This window comes from Struthio camelus, chromosome 15 (assembly GCF_040807025.1).
Source record: "Struthio camelus isolate bStrCam1 chromosome 15, bStrCam1.hap1, whole genome shotgun sequence".
Classification (NCBI taxonomy): domain Eukaryota; kingdom Metazoa; phylum Chordata; class Aves; order Struthioniformes; family Struthionidae; genus Struthio; species Struthio camelus.
Window position 1 is genome coordinate 7868688 of NC_090956.1, and position 8498 is coordinate 7877185.

Sequence of the window (8498 nt, forward strand, 5' to 3'; positions counted from 1 at the left end):
CAGAGCAGGATTAGCAGCTCAGGAATTAGAGCATTGTTGTGTTAAGGATAAAATCTAAAATTCTGACCACTACCTCAATAAACCCTAGTACGCCCATTCTCCTTGGAGGCTTCTTTCTGATATATCCTGAAGGAGAAGTCTCTTTGAAGGTCCATTACTGAAGTGTGTTGTGGCGCTTCTGTTGGTGTTTCATCTCCATTTTGAAGGTAAGGGAAATTCCAGTGAAATTTCAAGATCCATCAAGGTACTTTAGCTCTTATTCATCACCCTGCTGGTGTCCAGGCTTCAGATTCCTAATGCTGTTAGTGCTGGGTACGCAATTTTTGTCCTCTTCAAGTTCACTCAGAGCTCCTAGGAGACAGAGTGCAAGAATCAATGGGTCAAAAAGGGAGGGTTCCCTAAAAGCTTCCCCTATTTATAGCTGTGATGAAATGGCAGGGCTCTTGCCTCAGCTTATGATTTCATGGACCGTGAATGTCCGTTTCTTGCATGGTAAACAGAGCCAAAACAATCACAAAGATAAAAACACTAAAAAGACAGAATGCAAAACTTTAACTATTTTGGAAGAGCTAACATCTTATACGATACTGATGTATGCTCAGAGTCAGGAGGAATGCCTGCTAACAGTTTAACATTGAAATTCTAAGTAATTCCATTTTTCAGTAAAGTTGCTGGCATCTGGTATGTTATTAAGTAACTCAGTAGAGATCTGTTAAATGCATAACCTCCCTGCACAAAGGATACATTCTTTTACTAGATTTCTTCCTTTAACCCCTACTTTCCTCTGGTGCTTGCACTCTCCACAATTGCCAAGCACGAGTTTGCAAACTTGGTAGAAATGTTGCAGTGGGACAAATCACCCCATGTACTCCTTGCCGTCCTCACAGGTTTATGTTCATAGCCTTTGTGGCTTTCAGTCTGAAACTTCCCTTTGCTTTCCTATGAATCTTACTGAATTTGAACTTCTTTCATAAGAAATGCCTAGAGATTTCACCCCAAAAGAACACACTTCTGACAAATGGTAAAGATTAAGGTCTGCCAGCCGTGGCAGATGACCACCATTTGGCATAACGGTGCAAGATGATTATTAAGGAGGTGATAGGCCTGAGCTTTGTTTCAGTCCCATCAGAGTTTGAGGAGCTGGCATTTATAAAAAAGTGAAAGATAGCTGTCATGTAGAAAACTGCTTTTGTAGGGAGTAGGTCATGTAAACTCTTCTTATTTATCATGTAAAATGTGGCAGCAGATCCTAGAGGTGGATCTACTGGAAGGAAGTCCAGCAAGCTCATGCAGCTCAGGCAAAGCATTCTCCTAAGGGCAGAACCTTATCTGGATCCAAGATTTTATTTTGAGCTGTGATGAAAATATATACTAGACTCATGTTATTGATCTAGATTTAGCTTTTTCACAAAGACAAAAAGGTGTGTGCACCCAGGATGAGTCAATTAGCATCATTTCCATTATCTTCCAGCCAAAACCATGGTTGGAGTCAGATCAGATAAAAGTTTGCAAAGATAATATGAGGATGACTATTAGGATGGGTACAGTCTTAGTATTCTTTGGTGGAGAAAGCCAGGTGGCATCATTTCATAGCCACTTCTGTATCATATGATGTAGAAAGACTTGTCACACTGGCATGGCTATCAGGAGATAGGCTATCTATCAGGATACATTCAGGAGACGGCTGAAGTCCTGCTAGTCCTTCAAATACATCTTCCCCTGGAGAACATCAAGATTATCCACTTTTAGACCATGCTTACACTTTGGTGTCTCGGCTCGTTCTCCCTGTGTAAAAGGAGAGGAATTGCTGGTGTCTAAACTGCTTGTTGGGACAAAGCTCAAAGAGTGAGTTAATCTTCCCTTGTCCCAAATACCTATACCTGAAAAGGCACCATGTCTAAGGCCATATGAGAACTTTAGACTTCTATGCAAGTTTGAGCTAGGGCTAACATGGTGGTATAACACCCTTGTCACTGTGCTAAAGAGGAGAAGCAGTGAACAAATCCTTCTGTCCGCATCTCTGCGGTCCCTCCAATTCACCTTTGTACTTGTATTATCCAAATAGCCTGAGAGCATCCTCCTCTGAGAGTGGATATCTGTGGAGACTCTCACCACAGCCTGCTCTGTGTGGTCTTGAACTGTGTCTGTCACTGATGGATCGCTCTGCCGCTTGCTCTCCCTGCTGCTAAAAGACCCATTTTAAGCCCCAATCTGTGCCAGATGCATTACCTAAATTAGGGACCCTAATGATTAATCTAGTAACAAAGAAAACCTAACTACATCGTAAATAAACACCTTCCCAGACAAACATCCCTTGCTTCCCCCTCTCCCCTCATCCTCCTACTTCAGTATATGGGAAGATTGTTACGAACCTCAGGACGGAGGTCCCACTTCCTCACTGAATGGGAAGAATAAACGGTGATGCCATTGACACAAGGAAAGGTCTTCACCCACATGTGGGAAAAGACAAATTCTGAGGGCCTGCTGGAGAGGATGTGGCCTTCTAAGCTTTCATCTCTTCCCTGTTCGTTGCAGAGCATCCAGGAGTCTTGCAACAGTGGAGGAGCTTTAATTCTTTAGGTTTCTACAATACCCATGATGCACAAAGTCTTTTGCACGTGGCACCTAACCATCATGAAGAACAAAACTTGTAAATCTGAATGTTATCTGAAATGGTGCGAGTGGTAGCTGGTGAAGGTTCCATGAGTGGACACAGCAGCTCAAAACCTGTTTTTGCCTGAGACAGAGACAGTAGTATGTTAACGTTAAGCCTGCGTCTTGCTCTTCCCCACAGGAGATAAAGCTGATGTAATTATCATGTGCTCATTACAAAGAGGGGAAATGTTAGAACTATACTTAACTGGCTATAACAGAGACCCAAAGAGTGAAATTGGCCCCGAATAATGCAGTCCTTTAGCACGTATCTTAGTAAAAACACTGCGTATTTTGGCAGTAGAAGAAAGAAAATCCACATCATTAATATAAAACTAAAAGAAGGAAAAGAAAGAGCCTGCCTACTATAGTCCTGTTCTACTCTGTGTAGTACCTGCAACAACTGTTACTCACGGTGTTTGTAAAAGTTATCTGTACAAGTGTTAAAAAAATCCAATGAATCAGAACTACTCAAAAAGTTAAATATGTACCAGCTAACAGCAAAGATCTGAATGTATCTGTAATTGATGTAGGGAGGGAGCTGTGCAATTTAATCTGACTGTGGAGTGATTGGAAACAGCTTGTTTGGTACTTCCGAGTGCTCTTCCAGCAGTGTGACATGTTTCGTTAAGAAGTTTGTAGTATATCATAATATGTCTTGAGAACCTTCATTTTCTCCCACACCCCAGTATTCCAATGTGTCCGTATGCACACCTCAGAAGACCCTGATCTAAGGCTATGGAAGTCAAAGGGATCTTTTTCACGGACTTCAGGGGGGTTTAAATGGAGCCCTAGACATCTTCCTTTCCCTATTATTTCTTTCATAAAATATTTGATTTTTCATTGCTTCCTTGTGTGTTCCAGATTCAGCTAATGCTGAAATCTCTGCTTCCCCAGTCAGGGAAGACACGCCTTCTGGATCTTAATCTTAACTAGAAATGATCTTCTGGGTTATTCAGAAACCTTTCTGTAAACATATTGCTAACAGATTTCTGCATAATTAGAGGCCCTCATGAATATGGTGCCTCATGGTTTTGGATGAAGTATTAATTGATCTATGAAATAGTCTCAGATCCAATTGGACTGTAGTTTATGTCTACTGAGTTTCTCTTTGTTTTCTACTCCATGCATTATATTTGCATAATTTCATCATAATCCTGGTAATCAACGTTCTGAGATTGCACTCTTTGAAATTCACAGCAGTACTGAGAATTATCCAGATAGCTTTGATTTGTACCCTGTACTGCAGGGCATACGTAATTTGCTCATTTAATAATGATTTTAAAATGTTTAAAATCTAAACAAAACAGCAAATTCCTACTCTTGTATTCAGGTGTGATTTTTTTTTTTTTCCCTCTTTCATGATGAGACAGAAGTAATAATTATATAAGCCTGTGGGCTAGTGTGCACAAGCATTAAAGTGAATTATGACACAATCAGACTGCTAAGAAAGCCACAGTTATTTTTCAGAAATGGGGCCGAATTCTGCACCACAGTAACTGATTGCAATGCTACAGAAGTCAACAGAGCTAGCTGCCTCCTAGATTTGGTCCATGCAATCTAATATAAACTTGAGATTTTTAGCATTGTCATGCTTGTGCACTCTACTGTCAAGACAATACTGAGACAACATGATAATTGTTTACTTTTACGTTGTAAGTGTACTTCTAACATTCTGTGAAATAATGGGAACAAAATAAGAGATGACACGAACACACAAACTTAAAATATGTGTGTTTTCCAGATTCCAAGTATAAAAGGGGAAGGAAAAAGAATTCTAAGGTTGCAATAGCTTGAGCAAAGATCAGAGAAGTCAACGGGAGTCTCTCCATTTTTCTTTCAATAAAATTTATACCAGATCCCTTTGGGGAATCATAATGAAGTTTATTTCCACTGTAAATATACAGCTGATATGTCAAATTATACTACCATCATGAGAAAAAGATTATACCCAGAGTCACAGCCCAGCTGAATTTCACATGAAAGAAAAATTATATTAAGTTTCCATTGCCAAATTCTAAAGGGAATGACACTTGACAAGGAAAACATTCATACTTCTTAGATACAATCACTAAGTTTTATTCTTTTTGTGGTGATAAGTCTATTGCTTTCGCTAATGAGCAATCTGTCCCTCTTAAAGACTGAACCTGCTGACCTTTCTGCATATCTTTCTTCTGATCTTAGAGTATGTCTTAACTGGGGGGAAAAAAAGCAGTATGTTTTTACATCAAAATGGACATCTGCTAGTGGAGTTTGGGTGTACTGGTGTACTAGTTGTAAGTAACCTGTTCTAGGATAAAAATTGTTTGTTGGATTTTTTTAAAATACAGTGACTAGACTAATTTATAAATTAGCTCTTTTTTCCCTGCAGTGAATATAAGGCATTGGTGCAAAGGCAATTTCTTTTTGACAGTCATAAGTCAGGCTGTCTGGTTCATGGTTTGCTTTCGTTCTCTGAGTGCTATACATATGTAAACCAAAATCCACTTTAAGATGAACCACAACTTCTGTGAAGACCTCTGTACTTAAAAGATGAACATAAACAACAGACATTGATAGTTACACACAACATCGACATAGAAAAGACCCTTTGAGAATTTTTAAAATCAAAATCTCTTCTTTCCCTGTTGAAACATGAAGTGATCAACACACTTTCATCAAGCACTCCAAATGCAGAATTTTCAACCATCTCTACTAATTTACGAACTTAACTTGTTTTTGGTGGGTGGAATTCTCATTAGCCTCAGAGCTGGTTTACATGTTTTGATGACTGAAATACAAAGTCAAAATCTCAGCAATGTGAAAACAAGCACATTTGCTTGTTTTTCCAAATGACCCTACTGAAATTCTCTCCCCAAACTAGAAACATTCTAACACATAGTGATAAGATACAAATGCCCCTAATACCATTCATTTCAGTTTTAAGGTGCTAAGCTCTCCCTAAAGTTCTTATTCTCCCACTTTTGTACGCACTGGTAGGTTGGGAAAAGGACGTAACAGAATGACAGCTAAGAAAAAACTTACAGAAATGGGATGCAGCAGTGTTGTTTAACTGTCTGCTCCTGGAGTCTTCAGATGGTGACTAGATGCCTACAGACAAGACATTTTTTAATCAAGGATTTCCAGAACTTAGTAGCTGCAATGCCATGCAGTGACTCACACAGTAAATCAGACCAGAACAAGTAATGAAATCTTCAGTTTTTAGAGCCTGAATTCAGGCAATAATATTTTCCAAGAAAAGAGCTAGACTAGAGCTTCCTAAACCAGTGATTTCAGTGGGAAGAGGGGTTCTGGGGACCCACGTTTCTTTTTTGGAAGACTTAAATATTAGAGCTGATTTAGGGAAACGTGACAGAAGACACTGGCTGAAATTTCAGCTCTACTGAAACCATGTGGGAGTTTGAATACTATAGGGCCATGTTACCACCCCGTATGTCAGTGGGAAAACTGCCAAAGTAGAACAAGAGGAAAGGTTACAAGATATTTAGCCCCAGGAAGCAAAATACAAAAGCCTCAGGTCCCCACTTCACCCAGTAAAAGAGATACAGCCCAAATGGAGAATGATATCAAATTTACTGCCCTGTCTCAGCAGAGGACATCTGTGAGGCAAGAAGACCTTTTTTCTTTTAATATATAGTATGATAATTGAGGAAAGGAGAGATTGCATAGCTTGGACAAAATGGAACTGGAACATCCAAGTGATGTTCTACTCTTCACCGGCAAAATTCACTGGCAACGCCATCAGACCCCTCCTTCTTGGTATAATCTGCTCTGAACTCCTCTCAGAACTCCTCTTTCCAACTTACCCATGCATCTTCCAGCTGGAATTGCACTACGGGAATGCAAGAGGGTAGTTAATAAGCCTACAGTCGTCATGACAGTCACATCATGTCTAATTTTAATTACAGGAAACAGGAGGAAGAGGGGGGGATCTTTCGGAGTGTTTTATTGTAATTTAGGAAACAGGAGGAAGAGGGGGGGAATCTTTCGGAGTGTTTTATTGTAATTTAAGTAGGCTTCTAAGATATGAGAAGCCGGCAATGATGTCAGAGGTTACGAGGAGTTTTAGTGCAATCGCAAATCCATATTTTTCCATCCTAACACATGATCTAGGAGAAGGGCAGCCAGAGGTAAGTGGCAGAACCAGGAGGAGGAAGAGCACTATTAGCAGTCTCTGGTTTGTCTCTCGCTGTTATCAGATTGTAACTTCACAGTAGCAGCTTCTATGGCAAACTCCTTGCAGTTTTCCAGATTAACTTTCAAGCCTGCCTCCCTACTGATGAGAAATTTTGGGCACACTAAGGCAGCTAACGAAGCAGAGAAGCAGTTCTTTCAGGCTGAAGTGAACTGTGTGTGTTCTCCCGTGCTGCAGATTGCTTTCCTTTATGTATAAGCCCTACAAATTCCCCGTGGAGACAGGCTAGGTTAATTTGCCATTTGTATTAGGAAAATCCCAACAAAGAACAAGACCATGCTGGGAATGTTTGATGGGCACCTGTCTGGTGTTTTTTGTTTTTGTTTTTTTTCCTGCTTGGTTAAGATTTCCTGTTGGAAATGTATTTCAAGCAGCTATAAAATCAATCCCCACTTGACTACTTCATGCTGGTAGGCATCCCAAATAATGCCACTGAATGAACTGAAATAATTTGGGATAGAACTACGCATAGCAGAACGCAATTGCTCTGCTGAGATTATTCCAGTTTTACATCCACTTCGAAACTACAGTCGAAATCTGTCCACTGGTAAGTAAGTTTTGAATTATTATTTTAATTTATTTTTTGCTTGTCAACCAGCTATTCTAGCCTTTTAGCTGACATTTCCTATTTTAATCCATCCGGGGTACAACTGATTTTTTTTTCCTTGCAATTCCCAGGGCAAAGTGAAGAAAACGGGCATCAATTTAGATTGTCTCTGCCAGGAAACATGTAATAATGCTGTCATTCTTAAGAAAACTCTGCAGCAGCAGGCTCAGACAGCTACAAAGTAGAGCACATGCATGGATTTGTCATCTTGCCTTGCTTTTAAACAACATTGGTTTCTTTGTCAATTGTGAGAAAACAAGGGGGAAAGCCCCTTGGAGGTGAGCCACGCATTTATTTGTTCCTGAGCTCTGATAGCACTATTGGCTTCCACATAATCCTTTTTTTAGAAAGAAGAGGTGAGCATCCGTGCAACTTGTTCCAAAAAGTCAACAGAAATGTTTGACAAATGCATTTTCATGACATATGTTGACTTGCACCATATGAGGACAGGATGTGTGTGAACACGTAAATCCTGTGTTCATGACAGATCATGACTGGCTGCCTGTCCCTTCCAGCTCCACCCCTAGTATGAAGATGCTGTCAAATGTGGGAGCAGTGCATGTAAGGCCGAAGGTGCCCTCCCACACCACTGACTTGGTGGGTAGCAAACGTCAGTAGCTAGGTGGGCAAAAAGCCCCTTCCTGCTCTTCTGCATCAATGTCCACCATTGCCTCTCTATTTCAGACAGCGGTTTCACATGACTAAGTCTTTCATTGGCCTTTCGCAAACTTCAGGGCACTTATCACCTATTTAGCAACTGGAACAAATCAAAACCTTTTGAGCTTATCTTCCTGCACATGTTCTTATGCAGAAAATAATCTTTCATCGTGGGTGTACAGGCCAACTTCTTCCCTGAGACGGAACCTAAACGGGAAGAGTCTGGCCAGACCCCTTTAGCCTCCAAACCCTGCAGCAGTCATAAACACAGCAACAGAGGGCTGGTTGAAGCAGCAGCAGCTTGCTAATAATTCCCCTATCTTTGTGAGGTTACTATTTTCTGTCACCCCAGCTAAGCCATTTAATAGGGTGTGTGTCTTCATGTTC